Here is an 18,801-nt window from a genome sequence, read left to right as displayed (position 1 = left end):
GAGACAGAGCCTTCCCTAGGCCTCGAGGTGTCAAAGTCATGGAAGTACCCTGGACCAGTCCCGACTTCTTGCTGTAGGAGGCCAAAAACTCATCACATATCGATGGATCCTCTGGAAGCAATGAAAAGGAGGTAGCCACAAAAGCAGCGAGTCCCGCCTTCGTGAGAGGCTCAAAAGTGAGTAGGGAAGAGTAATCCCGACTGACTAGTGGGACATACTGGATAGGGGGAGGAGCGTGAGAAGGCGCCATTCAAATGGTTACACACACACCACAAACACAGACAAACAAGGAGAATACCTGCAAAGCAACAGACCAAAAAACCAAGGATAAGATAGCAACCAAAACGATGAAATGTGACTCGACCAACTATTCCCAAGCAAACCACATCCGAGAAAAAATTCGATATGACCTCGAGACATATGCGACCGAAAGCTTCATGCTATGCATCATGCAAACACCCAAAATCCCCATATCAGGTAATAAAGAAAAAAAACTACACACCGTACCCTTAACCGTAACACATGGACAAATCAGACTACCATAAAAAACGGACATGAAGACTGGACCAGAACTTTGACCATCAGTGGCAACTAAAGACTTTTACACGCCCATCCCACGAAACGAGTTCATTAAAAAGGGGAAATTAAGTGAGGTGAGGGGGAATTAATTTAATGAAGGGTTCATTTTAATAAATTATTAAGAAATGGGTGAATTTTTATTAAGTGATAAACCTTATCAAGAAAACGACGGTTCCTTCTTAAAATTTTAATTACCAATTATTAGGTTAAAGCGGTGCTTTAATTCGAATCCCGGACTATGATACCCAGACGGGGTCTCTAAATGCAAATTCATTTTTAAAAATTAAGGTGATGTGGAGCGCTTTTTTGCCAGCGCGTGCTCTTGTGACGGCTAGTTTATTTTAATTAAAAATATTAAAGTGCATCTTTAGCGCACTTAGCGCGTGCTAAGTGAACAACAGGTTTATTTTTATTAAAAAAAATGGTGTGTGTAGCGCAAGCGCGTGCCATGGTGGTGGTTAGGGTTCATTTTAATAATTAACTGTGGATTTTGGGATATCTGAAAAAAAAAAGAGAGTAAAAATGTGAATAGAATTTTTAGGAATTTTTTAGCATTTTTAATGAACTTTGTTCATTTTTGTGGGTATGTGTAAAAGAATTTGGAATTTTAAAAGGGTCTAAATTTTTTTCTTGAAATTTGCAGGTTAGAAAAAATAGGCAATTTGTGGAAAAAATAGTAGAAAATTTTCTAGATTTTTTTTGTATTTTTTTGAATTTTAAGTGTTTTTTAATGTTTTTTTTAATTTTCAATGGTTTTTTTTGTTTTTTTAAAAAAGGGTGTTTGAATTAAAAATCTGAGAAAATACCCAGAAATAGGCTGGTGGCAACTGCGTGTCAGCAACTAGCGAACAATCTCCTGCACTCGATCCCGCACAATCACGAACAACCGAACAATCACACACTCGCGCGTGTGGCTGCGTCTCGAGGGGGGCTGCGGGTGGGACGGGGGATTATGGAGGGGTGGGTTTGTGGGATATCTGCGGAGGGGGAACAGTGGGTTAGGAAGGGGTACGGTGGAGGTGGGTTTGTGTGTGATTGGGGGCTTGGGAAGGGGTAGGGTAGGTTTGTGTGTTTGGGGTGGGAGAAAGGGGGGCGTGTGTGGGACTGGGGGCTTGCACGGAGAAGGGGGTGTGTTTGGTGTGTGTGTGATGGGGGGAAGGGGGGCTTAGGGAGGGTAGGAGTGTGTTTGGTGTGTGCAGGTGGCACGTGGCAGGGACGGAGGCGAAGGTCAACGGCGGCATCAGCGAGGGAGCATAGGGCGGCGGCGGGACGGGCGCAGGCGGCGTGGGAGGTCACCACAGCGGATGGCGCAGAGGGTGACGACGAGGAGCGGGTGCACGGGCGGCCACGTGGCAGGGGCGAAGGACGTGGCGGCGGGCAGGCGTCGTGGGCTAGAGGCAGCACCAGTCGAGGTGGCACCAGAGGCGACAGTGGCGCGCGATAGCGTCGAAGGTGGGCAGCACGCGGGCAAAGCAGGGAGGCGGGGCGTCGTTACGGTGGAAGAAGCGGCGCGTCAGGCGGCGAGGAAGTAGGGCGCTGGCGTCGAGGAGGACGTTGTCGCGGGCGACCTGGCGGCGGGCACACAGGCGGCAGGGCGCTGTCGAGAGGGGAAGAAGGGTAGGAGAGGGAGAGAAGCATGCGGGAGAGGAGGGAGGAGAAGAGAAGAGGAGGTGAAGAGGGAGGTAGAGGACAGGCGGGAGAGGAGGGAGGGAGGAGGAGGGACACGCAGAGAAGGAGAGGGAAAGAGAGAGGGAGGGAGGCGGTTAGGGTGGGGAGGGGGCGAGGTAGGGAGGGGGGGATAGGGAAAGGTGGGGGTGGGGTAATGGGCGGGAGGGACCCAAGGGGAAAGGGTAGGGGTCATGGGGTGGGTAGGGGAGCCCATAGGGGGGGTGTCCAAGGGATGGGGCAGGGGGGGTCCATAGGAGGGGTGCCCAAGAGGTAGGGCAGGGGGAGGAGGTCATGGGGTGGGTAGGGGCCCAAGAAGGAGGCGTACCCCCGTCCCGCGCACGTGCGCAGGGTGAGGTAAAAAAATTTGTAGTGACGGGATCGGAATAGCGCTGGGAGGGCGAGACGGGGCACGCGGACACGACCGGGGTGCGTGGAGATGCGTAAAATCGAAAACAAGCGCGTTCACGCACGGGACGAGTCGCGTGAAAACATGTAAAAATAAAGAAAAATTAATATCTCCCAATCCGAACGTCAAAACAAAATGTCGTAAAAACAAAAAGTGGGCAGGACGGCAGGGGGAAGACAGGGAAAATATGCAACGGAAGTTCTAGGGGAAAGACAGGGCGTTCACATGCAAAAAACATAAAAAATAGGTCAAAAAATGCAATTAAAAATTAATATCGGAAGATCCATGCAGCGGAACGAGGTTCATGAAAAAGGAAAAATGTGCAAAAAGACGTGTCTGACAATCCTATCACATCAAAACAGGGTTTTGACGAAGATAAGACGCGTTCACGTGGGAAAAACCCAAAAAAACAGACATGAAAATGGAATCGAAAATTAATATGGGACGAACCGCTGGCCGAAATGACGTGCAGTAAAAAGGAAAAATGTCCGCAGGAAGGGGGAGTACAGGGCTGTCATGTCAGAACATAGTTCAACATAGTTCTGGCGGAAGTAGGAGGGGTTCACATGCAAAAAGCACAAAAAATACACCCGAAAATACATTTAAAATTTAATAATTAAAAATCCAGAAGGTGAAAGAGGATGGAGGAAAAAGAAAAAAGGTGGGGGAAGGCACGGTGGACACGGTTGTCAAATCAAATTGAAATTCCGATGCAAACAGGGCAGGCTCACATGGAAAAATGTCAAAAAGACGCACGAAAAAGTCTTGAAAAACCGAAAAATTAATATTGGACAAACCGTGCATCAAAATGACATGGAGGAAAAATGAAAATTGTCAAGGAGAAAGTTGGTGTTAGGGCTATGATGTCAGACCACGGTTCTGAAGCAAGCAAAGCGCGTTCACATGGAAAACCGGCTAATTTACGCAAAATGCTTCAAAAATTAATAACTCGAAAAACGTGCACTAGAACATGGTTAGATAAAAAGGAAAAATGGTCAATTCAAAGGGAGGAACAGGGCTATAAGGTCAGATGTGGACTTCGGTGAACGTAGGATGCGTTCACATGGCAGGACCGCAAATAAGGGAATGAAGGAAAACTGCAAGGGAATAGCCCCAAGGGTGGGTGGAACATAGACGGATGGGTTGGAAGGGACCCCATTAGGGTAAAAGCAAGGTATGGCAGAGAGGAATTAGCAGGTTGAGGCAAATGCAGAAGGATATTCAATGTAGACGCGCAGGGACGCGTCCCCACACTTAAAACGGTAACGGATAGGGTTAACCGAGCAACAGGGACCTAGTACCATGCCACAGACCATCCACTAATGTCCCCACACTTAAAACATGAACGTCACTGAGAAACAGAAGGTGTAGGGTTAGAAAAACTTGGCCCATATTGTCGAGAATCAAGGTTGATTGTCGATGGCACGTCCTGTATTGTTGTCGGCTGCTGGAGGAGGTACCAAGGCATCTTCACAGCACTCGTCCTTCATGGTAGGGACCGCGCGGCAGCACCCAGGGAGGTAGCTGGTTGAAGGAATCGCAGGAAATTTGTCGATGGCGAGGGATATTGCACTCAACTCACAATCACTCAATTGGAATGAAAGGACTATCACTCGCCCTAGGACTAATAGCACTTAAGGAATAATGATTGAAACCCATATCTCATACCCGGTTTAGAAATCGTCAACCCGGTTTAGAAATCGTCAAGGGAATGGTGCAGAGGGAGTATGCCAGGGTGCACAGTTAATGGTGCATTAGTGCGTCCAACCCATCTGGCATAAGTGCAAGGAGGAAGGCAAGGGAGCCTTACAGTGCAGTGTACAAAACAGGGTGATGTGTCTTGTGTTGACGGTAGAGACCCATCCCGTGGGTGCATAGGGAAACGGGAACATACCTGACTCCAAGTGTCGTAACGTCCCTCAATCTCACCTCTCGGTAATTGATTGAAGAAACTCCAGTCACACTCAGCCCACCCTCTGTCTCACGCTCTGTTGATAGATATAGGAGGGCAACCATGTCCTGAAACCCATTGTTGTAATCCTCACGGTCACTTGTGCAGAGGTTGTATGCCTTGTGCGCATTTGATGGTGCAACTGTGCATCCCGCCCTGTGCCAGCATACGGTGCGAGAAGGAAGGCCAGGGAGCCTTATAGTGCAGTGCATAGAAACAAATCGTGCTTTGTGCATTGAGAGGCCCATCCCGTGCATGCAACACTCCATTCACACTGCTCACCTCTCATTTGATTTGAAGGGAAAAGATTGGTCACTCGCCCCACCCTCTGTCTCACACTCTGGTGATAGTTACATAGGGCAACCATACTCACATCCCCATTCGGTTAGGATGAAAGCTCACATCACTCGATTGTTTGTCGATGAAGATCGCGTCGTCAATTGTTGAAGAGGTATACCCAGGGAGGTAGCCACAAATCGAACGTTGTGTTGGATAGGACATGGTGTCTGCTAGAGGACAGTTAGACGTTCTGCAGAGAGACCCAAGATACAGCGTACCAAGGGAGGCAGCTTCAGAACTGGATCCTGGGGATTTCAATTGATGAATCCACTTTCTGGACTGCTGGGTGTTGCCACCTTTTCCACAGCCAGCTTCTCGCCCAAGGGTGTTTACCACCTTTTCTTGGAACGAGGCCTGCTATGACAGGGAATTTCTTCCTTTTCTCCCATAACAGATTTTTTTTTGTTTTCTTGTTTTTTTTTTCTTGTCTTCTTTTTTCTTGTTTTCCCCTATTCTCGAGGGTGTCTCCACCTTTTCTCGAAGAATAGGTCGGCATGACAGGGACCTAAGTCCTTTTCTCCCATGACCGATATGTATATATATATATTTTTCTTTTTGTTTTTTTGAATTAAGCAAGGGAATGGTAGAAATACCATTTGTCAGAACCCACCTCGCCACCGTCGCTGGTGGAAAATAGAGGATGAGATCAAGGCTGGAAGGTGGGGCTGAGGGGACAGGGGGTTGTGTCCATCTCATTAGGAGTGGCTGAAGAGTGGCTATCAGAAGTAGCATCATAAGAGTTACAGTGCCACATCAACAGGGGAAAGGATCAGGTGACCGTGATTGTCAAGATCCCCAAGGAGGGAAGTACTTCTTCAGGCGATATCCATTGATCAGGAAGGGATCATCAGAGGCATCAACGATCTGCACTTGGACAGATCCATTAGGATTGACAGCAAGTACCTTATATGGGCCCATCCACTGCTATTGAAGCTTGCCAGGAAACTTGCCAAATCGTGAATCATAGGCTAAGACCAAATCACCTTCTTTGAACTCCTTGTGCTTGATGAAGCTGTCATGGTAAGCCTTACGTCGAGCTTGCGTGGCTTCCATGCACTGTAGAGCCATCCTGCGAGTTTCGTCCAAACATTCCAGGTGCAGGAGACGGCGTTGCAGTGAATCATTGTCCCCCAAACACTCTTTGATGGCCACTCTCAAAGAGGGTAGTTCCAGTTCAATAGGGAAAACAGCTTCTGTACCATACACCAGCTGGAAGGGTGTCTGTCTTGTTGCTACTTTATGGGAGGTTCTGTACGCCCAGAGGGCCTCTATAAGTCGATCGTCCCAATCACGATGATGTGCATCAATCGTTCTTGTCAAGATCGAGCAGAGGATGCGATTGGTGACTTCGAGTTGGCCGTTGGCTTTGGGGTAATAAGGAGTGGACTTGCGATGGCCGATCTTATACATCTCTATCAACTCTTCCATGACTTTATTAATGAAATGAGTGCCTCTGTCACTTACCAGCTCTAGGGGAATGCCAAAACGGGTGATGATATTCTCGTATATGAATAGGGCCACGCTGTTACCATCGTCCCGCTTTAGGGCTTTAGCTTCACACCACTTTGTGACATAATCCGTACATACGAGGATGTATCAGTTCTTTTTCCTTCTGGTGGGAGGATCGATCGGGCCTACGAAGTCGATGCCCCACTTCTCAAACGGCTTTAAAGGAAGGATAGGTTGCAGTGGCATGGCACTTGTCTTGGTGGGTTTCCCCATCCTCTGGCAAGCATCACATCTTTTACAGTAATCATAGGCATCCTTATGAATGGTAGGCCACCAGTATCCTGCTAGCAAAGCCTTCCTGGCTATGGCTTCTCCTGCAAAGTGGCCTCCACATGGCTCGTCATGGCAAGCCTTCAGAACAATCCCAATCTTATCTCCTGCAACACATCTTCTGAGCACTTCATCTTTGCCTTTCTTGTATAGTGCGTCGCCTAACAGGGTGTAGGGGATTGATTCTAACATAAGCTTCTTCCTTTCCCGACTAGAAATACCAAGAGGGTATTGTTGGGTTGCCAGCAGATTGGCAATGTCTGCATACCAGGGGGTTACAGTTTCTACCAAGAATAGGGAAGCATCAGGGAGGTCTGGATCATCCTGCTCCTCGTCTGCAATATGTGGGATACACGACAGATGATCAGCCAGAACATGGGAACGACCAGGTTTGGTAATCACCTCAAAGTCAAACTCCTGAAATAGGAGGAGCCATCTCATCATTCGTCCTTTCACATCCACTTTGTTCATCATGAAGGACAGGGCCTCGTGATCCACATAAAATTTAAAATGGGTAGACAACAGATAGTGGCGGAACTTTTCTAAGGCAAACACCATTGCCAAGGACTCCAGCTCTGTCACTGTATAGTTCCGTTCCCTATCAGTGACTTTTCAGCTTGCATAATAGATGGGTTGATCCAACTTCGAGGAGCCCTTTTGGCAGAGAACTGCGCCTAAGCCTTCAATGGATGCATCAGTGTGTACATGGAACTCTTTCATCCAATCAGGAGGTTGTAGAATGGGTGCCTCAATCAGACACTGCTTCAGAGTGTTGAAGGCTTTGTCACATTCTTCGGTCCAAACAAACTCAGTATCTTTCCTCAGAAGCTTGTGCAAGGAGGTTGCCTTTGTTGCAAAATGGGCGATGAACCTTCTGTAGTAACCCACATGGCCTAGGAATCCCCTCAACTGTTTGAGGTTGGTGGGTGCTGTCAGAGTTGCGATCTTTTCGATCTTTGCAGGGTTTGTTGATATCCCTTGTGCAGAGACAATGTGGCCCAACAGAACTCTAGAAGAGACCCCAAAGATGCATTTTTCGGGGTTGAGGGAAATCCCATACTCCCGGCATCGATCAAAGCATTGTTCCAAATGTCCCCAGTGTTCCCGTATCAAACTATAGACACAGAAGTCATCCAAATATACCTCAATAAAGTCGTGTAGATGATTTTGGAATGCGGACATCATGACTCGCTGGAAAGTAGCAGGGGCATTGCAGAGCCCAAACGGCATCACTCGGTAAGCGTAGGTCCCTCATTATGTGGTGAAGGTTGTTTTGGATTGGTCTTCTTCTGCTATCTGCACTTGGTTGTATCCACTAAATCCATCCAGAAGGGAATAAAGCTCATGTCCTGCCACTGTGTCCAACAGTTGGTCTGTGAAAGGAATAGGAAAGTGATCCTTCTTTGTCTTGGAATTCAACTTGCGGAAATCCACATAGATTCGCAATTTGCCATTCTTTTTGGGTACAACCACGATGGGTGAAATCCATTCACTATTTGCCACTGGATAGATGAACTCCGCTTCCAGAAGCTTCAACAGCTCTGCTTTCACCAAGGTCGAATAATTCGGGTTCATTTGCCTCTGTCGTTGCCGTACTGGCTTGGCATCAGGCTCCAAGTCAATATGATGCTGACATATTGTGGGATCAATCCCCTTTAGGTCTTTGTAGGACCATGAAACAACTCCAAATTCTCTTTCAACAATTTGTACAAAGTTGACAACTCCTCTTCTGGTAGGCTACTACCCACCTTCAAATGGCGTTCAGTGCCATCTGCATCCACAAAGGTTAACTGCCTTTCACCTTCTACTTCACGGATGAAGGTCCGGCGGACTGCTTCTGGATACAGATCCGACTCCTTCAAGGGGGTGGTGTCCTCTTCTGATGTCCCACTAGAACCAACTTCTTCTCTTGGTGGAGACTTAGGTTGCTTCTTGAGATGTTGAAATGGGATTAGAGCCGTTTCGGGTTTGGTTTCACGATTAGTTACCTCTTGGCTTGAAGACTCATCTTCTGATGACATGTCCAGGAACGTCACATAACAGGAACCCTCTGATTTCTGTTGGGTTTGTGGGACTGGTGCTTGTTGGCACGGTGCATCATCATCATCTTTTCTTGGAAAAGATGGGTTAGGACGGCATGAGCCACTGCTGAAAGATGGCGTGTTCTTCTTAACCCATTTCTTATAAAGATTTTGCATATGAGAAGATCCATTTCCCAGACCAAATGGTACCATCACCATTCTGTCCCACAACATGAGCTCGTCTGCTTCTGATGCTTCTAGAACTTCTTCTTCATATGTATACGCTTTGGGTGGGATAGATTCTTCTGGCTCACTTTCATAACCCTCTTCTTCCATATCATCTCCATCCTCTTCTGTCTCTGTCGCTGTCTCTGGCTCTGTCTCTGTCTCTGTCTATGTCTCTGGCTCTGTAGGAGCTCTGTAAGAGAAGAACAGGTTCTCTGTTTCATCTTCTGCCTTTGTCTCTGGCTCTACTGTGGCCATGTAACAGGGAGAGCAGTACATCCATGCTTCTATCTCACTGTTAGAAGTGATTTTTGAAATCGTTCCTGGTTCAGGTAGGAAGTATTCACCCATTGATAATGGCTTTGCATCTTTTGGGAGTTGGCTTATAGTATTCACTGTTAAGGAATGTGCCACTGTTTTCTTGGGAAGGATCTGTTTGACAGCATCTTCGTCTGTTGATGTTCCATCTAGAGCCTCATTAGGGGAGTGAGAAGATAATTTCAAGGAGGTGGATCCATGTCCTTTTTGAGCACCATATAGCTTCAGCACCACTTTGTTGGGTCCTCTACCCAAGGTCAAGGTTCCTTTGAACCAATCCGTCCTTGCTCTGGCTTCAAAAAGCCATGGTCTGCCCAGTAACAGAGGGTAGGATGTACCATAAGAGTTTGGCTTCACCACCAGATAGGTTAGCCAATAATCTCTTCCAGCCACTGTAGTCTTCACATATGGGAGAATGCCCAAAGGCTTGATTCTACTCTGATTCGCCAGTCTGATGAGCCATTGGGTTGGTTGCACACCTTGTAGGCCTAGATCCTTCATTGTCACATCCGTCATAATGTTCACTGATGAACCACCATCAATCAGTGCATTTGCAATGAAGCAGCCTTCTATCCACACGCCAGTCTCTGGGGTACCCGGATCTAGGAAGGTGTTAGCCACGTCCACTTCTTTTACATGCTCTGGAGCTTTGTTGGACTTTGTTACTGTTGAGGGAGTAATCCTTAAGCCACGTCTTCTTGTCAGTATACTTTTGAACCTTTTTCGGCAACTGGGAGACAGCATCAATAATTGTCAGAATGTGAGGTTTGGTTTAAAGGTATCTAGATCTCTAACCAGGTCGTATTCCTTAATAGGATCCACTGGCTTCTCTAACCGGTTAGGAAATGGGGCAACACCAATTTTCATTTTCCTTTGTTCTTCCAACAGGGGCATCATGGGAACTTCCTCTGCCACTTGTGGCACTTCCTCCTCTTCTATCTCGTGGACCTCTGGTCCTGTCTCTAGAACTGTCTCTGTGACTCTCTGTGGCACTGAAGTGCTCTGTATGGCACTGTCAGGCTCTGTTCTTCTAGTGGAAGATTGAACTTCACTGTTCTGGCAGGAGGATTATTTTCTTTCTGGATAGGTAGTTCCTTCTTCTTTGCACGCGTGATGGCAGCAACTTTCAATTCCACTAAATTGGAGATAGGCTCTTGGGCCTTGGCTGGACTATCAGTAGCACTGTTTTTCACTGGGGCTGGGCTTGGACAGTCTTTTGCAGTGTGGCCTTCTCCTTTGCATCGACTGCATAAGGGCTTGTAATCCACTGACCTTCTGGGATTTGGACAATTTGGTGAAATGTGTCCCTTTTCTCCGCATCTGTAACACTCTACTTCTGATCTCTGACCACCGCCAGACTGTCTTTCTCTATAACTTTGAGAGGGAAATCTCCTGGGTTCGAAATTAGGACCAAACTCTCTAGGCTTAGGTCCAATATCCTGTGTTGTCATTTTGGATTCCAACAAGTTTAATCTTGCATCTTCTTCCTTCCTTCTCCTATCATGCATCTCCTTCAGAGAGCAAATATCCTCTGTATGGTTCTTGCGTAAACAGTAGGAACAGAAGGCTCCAGGAATGGTTGGTTTTCGTGTACATTCAGTGGCTAAATGGCCTGTTTGATGACAATTACCACACCAAGTATTTGACCGCATCACATCTCTTCCTGCTCCTGCAATGTTGGATATGCTAGCGGTATTCACTTTCAACGTCTGTAGCTGCTCTGTAATCACATCCATAAACTCCTTTTTGATATTTGCAACTGAGTTGGATAAGTAATCTTTCAAGCTTTCTCCTCCTGAGGTACTGGCAGTAGGGTTTTGAGGAGTCTCTGTAATCACTGCATAAACAGGTTGGGCTGGTGCAGAGGGATCTCTGTTCTGGTTCTGATTCAGAGCTCCTGTTTGAACTGTTGGCTGTTGGCTCCAGTTGGTAGGGTTCCACTGTTGCTGCTGATTTGGCATTGGGGAAATTGGTTGGGACCATTTTTGTTGTGGTTGAACCATCATTTGAGGCATTGATTGTGGCCACTGTGGATTTGGTGCACTGTACTGTGATACTGGGGGCATCTGTTGGTAGGGGTAGGGGATTGTCTCTAGGACTGCATTTGTTGGGTACATCATTCCTGGCATCAGAGGAGGTAGGACTCCTCTTCCTGGATTCATCGCCAATCTAGCTTCCACTTCATCGTACAGTCTTGCACCTTCTGTTGCAGCTTGCAGTGTGGCTGGTCTTTGCAGCTCCACAAACTTACGGACTTCTGGTTGTAATCGTCTTAGAAAAACCCCCTTCTGAATGCCATCATCTAGATTATGGTTAGTCCATCTCTTCAGGATGGATTCCATTCGTGAGACATAAGCTTCTACTCTTTCTCCAGAGGACTGACTTAAATTCATAAATTCCTCTCGCATCCGCTCTTCAAAACCTTCACGCCTAAATTTAGTGAGAAAGGCCAACTTCAGTTCGTCCCATGTGCCAAAAGTTCCTGCTGCTTGTCTCTCATACCACTGAAATGCCGCGCCCTTGAAAGTGGCGGGGAATATTGCTAACCAATGCTCAGGGGTTCTGGCATTGTTAGCCACACATGCTACCATAAACTTTGCTACATGAAGATCAAGGTCTTCATTGTACTCTCCCTTAAAAACTGGCAAAACGGGACTACATTCGCTGGCCTGTCATCAATGTTTCCAGGACGGATCTAGCTTGGAAGTGGACCTCCAGCAGGAGGAGGAAGGGCTTGATGTGCCATTGGGACTTCTGTAAAGAGTTCCGCAAGGGAGTCAAAGGCGGCTTCTGCTACGAGCTCATTCTCAGCCTTGATTTTTGGTTTCTCTCTTCTCACGTACCTCTGGACTCGTTCTAACGCTTGCCTCTTTATTGCGTCATTCATCAGGGTGTTGGCTCCACTATGTTGTTAGTGCTCCATAGAGGGTTAACAAAAGGCTTCAGTCTCTGGAGGACTCTCTTGCCAACATTTCTTCTACTTCTTCCTTTTCAACATCTCTGAATTCTGCTTTCATGCCACTGCACAGAGGAAGGTATTCGGTTCTGAAGGTGTCAAAATGCATACGTCTAAGCATTGTGGTGGTACCATCATCATAGTAATGCCAGCTTCTGATGGTTTCAACAGTATATGTTGTGAAGAACACTCTGTTTACCAACTTCCAGTGGGTTGCCAATTGAACAAACAGAAGATTATCAGAACACCAAGCATCCCACGTATCTTGCTGTTGAGCATCCACGAACAAATTCCAACTCTTTTCCTTCTTGTCTTTGTGAACCTCCACAGACCAAGACTCCTGAAGCTTCTTCACAATCTCCCACTTGATGATGTCTAGAAACTTCTCAATGAATGCCAAATCTTCCATGTATGGTCATTCTCTATGTTTATGCTCTTCAGTTTGTTCCCAAACAGTTTGCCACCAAGATGCAAGTTTCTGCTACTTCATCAGGAAGAGGAAACTATCCACCACATAGAGCATGCATCATGATGGTGATGTGTTTTCGCCATTGTGGGATGAACTTCTTGTGGAAAGTGGCTTTGATTATGAGAAATTCGAACTCTTTAGTGGAAGAAGGAACTTCACAAACATCCATTAAATTCTTCTCTTCTTGGCAATGCCATTTCCTTCATTTTCAGCCTCTTCTAGTGCTTGTTGATGGCAAGTTTCCCCGGCTGCGCACCAAAAACATGGAGCCCCAAGAGGAACACCAAGGAAAAGGGAATTCTCTTGCAAGAAAATCTATATTGTAACATCAACAAGCTTTTTTATTAGGTTTTCTATGATCACAATGAAGAAAATAACACCATGCACAACAAATCTTCATGCAGCATCATGTAAATCTCTCACGGATTTGATAGAATTAATCATATTCTTCAATATCTTCACAAAATCCATCAATATAACAAAGAAAGCAAAGGAATACACCATCTTTGAATGGAAATACATCACATAGTATTCATCTTCAATGTCTTCATAGTCTTCTCTCTCAATCTCTCATATACAATCACTCTGTTTTAATAGAATTGACTATCTCTGACTCTCTCTCTCTCTCTCTCTCTCTCCATCAATAATACATCATCTCCCCACTAAAATCTCTCATAATCACTTACAATAATCCTTCTTAGGTCGTGGATACCCCTCCCAAGAGGTATGTCTGATATGAAGAGTCACCAGAGCCACTACAGTGTCTTTTCATAGCTCACTACTGTCACTTCACTCCAGTCTTTACTTGAGTCTTCAGCAACTACTTCTTTCACTTCTTTTAGCTCTTTTGCACTTGTATTCACCTCTTTCCAAGGCTAGAAAACTTTCCCAAGCTACACTCTCATCCAACAGAACACATACAGAAGCATACAGAACAGTCACAGTACAGTACCAGAACAGCTACAGTACAGAGACAGAATAGAGGCAGAAGCTCTACAGAAGACCTACAGAAGGTTACAAAAGGTCATCAAAACCTCATAACTCATACTAAAACCATTCCAAACTCTCAAAAACTATTCAATAAGCTTTCACAAGATCTCAATCCCTATCAATCAATACTCCATCCCTCCTTTCAGAGAGAAAACAGAACAAAACAGAACAAAATAGAATAAAACAGAAGCTATACAGAAGGTATACAGAACCAATCAAAACCTATCAGAACATCACATCTCCACTGAAAATCATCATGAACTTCCAAAACACAATCAATATCATCCAAAACACTCTCAAACCACTTTCAAACCAATCAATCATCTCATAAAATCAACCATTTAGCTCTCAAAAACAACAAAAATCAGCCAAAAAATAGGTCATTTCCACACTTAACATAGAAGCTCAAGTAGTTACCCTAGAAGCAGAGAATGCATCTTTGACTAAAGAGAAGAATTTTTCCCTTGAGGAGATGATCGACTTAGCCAGTAGGTTGGATACTTGTGAGGGTCAGCTACAATCTTCTCAGGAAATTGTTGAGTCACAGAAGAAGATGATTGCAGAGCTTAATCAGAAGATTGTTACTCTTTCTATTCCTCCACCTCTTGTGGTTTCTTTTGTAGTATCTTCCAACGAGGAGCTTAACCGGTTATAGTAGAAGGCGAAGTTGTGTAATGGTTTTTCTGCTAAGGTCGAATGCCTTCAACAACGTATGAACTATATGTAGGATGATTTTACTAGTTATGCTGAGCTGGTGGCACCCCCACCGTCTTTCTGGATCAAGTATAATCAGCAGTGTTTTGCCTTGTATATCTCTTTGAGCAATGTGGATTTAGAACCTCCAGAGGATGGGTGGCAGAATTTGTGGTCTGCAGATTTGCTGAAGTCTGTGTTTGACAGATTTGTTGATGAGCTGATTTTGCATGACGTACACTTGCTGTCTTTCATGTATCTTATGGGGCATTTGCAGATTCTTGATGTGAGGAAGATATCAATTTGTATGTGGGAGATGTCATCTTACAGGCTATGATGTATGTACATTTAGTGGAGCTTCTTTTAACTGAAATGTTAAAAACTTATCATGAGCATACGTCTTGGTATAAGGGACATGCTTGGCATCTACCTTTGGAGGATGTTGCTTTGGAGCCTCGTTGTCTCAGGGGTGTATTCCACAAATCTGAAATCCAGCCTTTGCAAATTCAACTGTTGCATCATATTACTGATTATCCATTATTCAATAATTCTTTTTTCCAAACTCTTGCTTATCGTTGTTATTTTTATCCATTAGATCCCACTGATCTTTTATCTTATCCTCTTATGTCCTATCGTTTTCCATTGTATATTTCCCTCCTCACTTCCAACCCTGACACTATTCCTCTGTTGTCTTTTACTCCTTCTAATTCTCCTCACATTCATGTTTTTAAATTTTTTCCTTTCATTGCCGATTCGACATCATCGCCTACCCCTTCTGAACCTCCTCTTGTAGCTCCTCATATTCCTTCTGTTTTCTCAGTAGATTCCCTTCATAAGTTTTTGCAGAATTTTCCATCTCTTCCATATTCCTTATCTCTTCATTTCCCTTCTTTTTATGATCTATCCTATCCTCCTTTACAATGCTCTCCTCTTATTCAATTCCCCTCTCCTTTCGATTACATTAACCTTCCTCCTCAATCAGTGCTGGATACACTAGGGTATGATAGTGATATACTTCGTCGACGACAATGGACACTGCATGATTCTGTGACAGGACCGGTGTTTAACTGGCCTTTCATTCCAAGGTCCTGGGATACCTCTGCAACATGTTCAAACTCTTACCTTCATTTTGCTCGGGTGCATGCTCATTCTGAGGATACCTCTGTATGTCTTGCAGCTCATTTTTGCTGGTACCTTGCTTTTATGCATCATCAGTCTAATCTGACTACTCGCAAGTGTATCCCCTGTTTGATCATCAATCCAAATGTGGACGTGACTGCTGCTCATATGGATATTCTGTATTACTTCGCACAAGCTTTCCCTACCAGGTTTCTTATTTTGCTAGAAAGGATGTGTTGTATATAGTTCCTCCAGAATGTGCTTTTGCATTTTGTAGATGAGAGTAAAACTCTGGAGCGCCTCAAGTCTAGCATGCAATTTAAGAAGAAGTGTTTGCATACTGCTTAGCAGTGGAGTTCTTTTTGGATGTATTAGTTCTTTTTCTTTAATGGAAATCTTTTTCTATGCTCTCCATTTTTTGGGGGCATGTGCCATTCATATGTGAGTTGTATATGTGGTATGTATATATTGTTTATCTTTGTTGAATGGAGCTGAAGTTGAAGATGGATTGATGAAGAAGATGTTGGACTACAAGCTAGCAGAAGATGATGCTGATTCAAAGAAAACTCTCATATAATTTATGACTTTGTGTTGCTAACATTTTTTAAAAAATGGAGATAATATCCAAACGGGTGTTTTCCTTTCATTGTAGTATTATCAGATATACAGGTGTTAAGTCTAGGTCGTGGTGGAGTGATTATTGAAGATACTAAAGAGGATAAAATTGAGGTCTTCACTGAACTTACATTCTTATTTTCCTTAGGTCGCGAGGGCGCTTCCTTTCTAAGTGTGGGGATATGTTGAGAGTGGAAAAAGACTGAATTTTTGGTTGATTTTTGTTGTTTTTAAGGTTTGAATGGTTGATTTTTGATGGATTTTGAGTGATGTATGGTTGTTAATGGAAGTGTTTGAGAGTGTTTTGGATGATATTGATTATTTTTTGGAAGTTCATGATGATTCTTAGTAGAAATATGAAGCTTTGTGATGTTTTGATAGGTTCTGTGGTTTTGATTGGTTCTGATACCTTACATATAGCTTCTGTTTTGTTCTGATTTTCTTCTGTATGAAGCATGGATTGATGATTGATGAAGGTTGAAATCTTTTGAAAGATTATTGAATAGTTTGGAATGGTTTTAGTATGAGTTATGAGGTTCTGTTGTTCTCTGATGACTTTCTGTAACCCTCTGTAAACCTTCTATAGAGCCTCTGTTAATGTTATGTCTATGTTTTTGTTTCTGTTCTATTCTGTAGATCTTCTATAAGTGTTCTATAGAATGTATGTGACTTTGGAAAAGTTTTCTAACTTTTGGAAAGGATGAATCTAAGTTCAAAAGAGCTAAAACAAATGGAAGAAGCAACCTGACGACTGAAGAGCAGACTAAAGTGATAGAGACATAAGTGAGCTATGAAGAGACACTGTAGTGGCTTTGGTGCCCTTTCATACCTCCCATACCTCTTGGGAGGTGTATCCACGACCTAAGAAGGATTATTGAGAGTCATTATTGAGTATTGTAGTGAGGAGATGATGTATTATTGAGAGAGAGAGAGAGAGAGAGAGAGAGAGAGAGAGAGAGAGAGAGAGAGAGAGAGAGAGAGAGAGAGAGAGAGAGAGAGAGAGAGAGAGAGAGAGAGAGAGAGAGAGAGAGAGAGAGAGAGAGAGAGCCAATTCTATCAAAACAATGTATCTTTTTATGAGAGATCAAGAGAGAAAACTATGGAGACAATGAAGATGAATACTATGTGAATGATTTCCATTTAAAAATGGTGTATTCTTTTATGTTCCTTGTTCTATTGATGGATTCTATGAAGATGTTGAAGATTATGGTTGATTCTATCAAATCCGTGGAAGATATCTACTATGATGTTGCGTGAAGATTTGTTGTTTTCTTTTTTTTTTGGTCATTAAAAGAATGAAATAAAATCTTGTTGATGTTACAAGATAGATTTTCTTGCGGTAGAATCTCCTTTTCCTTGGTGTCTCTCTTGGGGATCCAAAGGTATCACTTCATACATGAGGTCGTGGAGGACAAGTTTGTTGACTTTGTCAAGATCTCCATTGATGAAAATCTTGCCAATCTGCTCATGAAAAGCCTCACTACTGAGCGCTTTGCCTTCCTTAAGAGATTGATGGGTGTTGGATGAGATGATGTTTTTCCTCATCTTGTTGTACATGTGTACATTGTATTGTATTTTCTTTTTCTTTTTCACTCCTCACAGGGGTAGATTCGCCTTTAAGTGGAGGGTTGTTGGGGATAAAGGCGCCTCTGCCTAGTCGTTCGTGTATTACTACACTAACAGTACCCACCACTGCACACTGCAAGTGGCAAGCGCTTGTCATTGTCACTTTATTCTTTATTATTTTAGTAATAGTTTGAATAAAGGAAGGCCTGATCACACATTATGAATGTTGGAGTTCCCATTTGGTCTCTCTCTCTTTCTTGCTCTTGCTCTCCTGCCATAGCTCTTCCAAGTAAGTTTTGATCCTTCTCAGCTTTCACTAAAATTGAGGATAACAAAGGTGATAATAGGCCCAAAAATATGGTAAAAAATGGTGAATTTTTTTAAACCTATGGATCTCTCTAGAGAAAGGAAGACAAGGGTCTATGCCTTAAATATGGTGAATAGTATATACGGTTGACCATGTTGCAAAGCACACCTACAAGAATGCTAAGGCCAAAAACTACAATATGATTGTCCTTGAAGATGTTGATGAGGAAGAAATTGAAGATCAAAATATGGACGGACATGCTAAAATTGAAGACTATAAAGAGGATCTTGAGTAGGATCAGTTTTATAACCCAAAAAATGGCTTTCCATTTGACCTAGGTGATGGGAGAGTACCATTTGATCCAAGTGGGACTGATCTATATGCTACTACCATTACACTTTGTTCTATCTCCATGGATACCTGGATAAGTTCTAGGATCACCAATACACTTCATATAAAGAGTACCATTCATGAGAAAGAGGTTTTTATCTTGATAGATAGTGGTACTACACATAGCTTTGTAAATAAGCTAGTTGTTGATAGGCTAAATTGTCTTCCCATAGATTTACATTAGTTCATTAAGGTGCAAGTAGCCAATGGTTAAGAGGAAATCAGCACCCAGGTGTGTCCAAAAGTGCACATATAGTTGGCTGAAAATTATGAAGCAAAAGTGAACTTGATTACTTTAGAAATGGGGCCCATAAAATGTGGTACTTGGGTGTGATTGGTTGATGACTTTGGGTAGAATTACTATGGATTTTTTGTAGTTGTACATGGAGTTTTCCATTGATGGGTATTCT

The sequence above is a fragment of the Lygodium microphyllum genome, chromosome 10 (assembly GCF_053477565.2).
Source record: "Lygodium microphyllum isolate KBCC chromosome 10, Lygodium_microphyllum_v1.1.10, whole genome shotgun sequence".
Classification (NCBI taxonomy): Eukaryota; Viridiplantae; Streptophyta; class Polypodiopsida; order Schizaeales; family Lygodiaceae; genus Lygodium; species Lygodium microphyllum.
The sequence above is the reverse complement of the archived record's forward strand: the minus strand, read 5'-3'. Positions refer to the sequence as shown.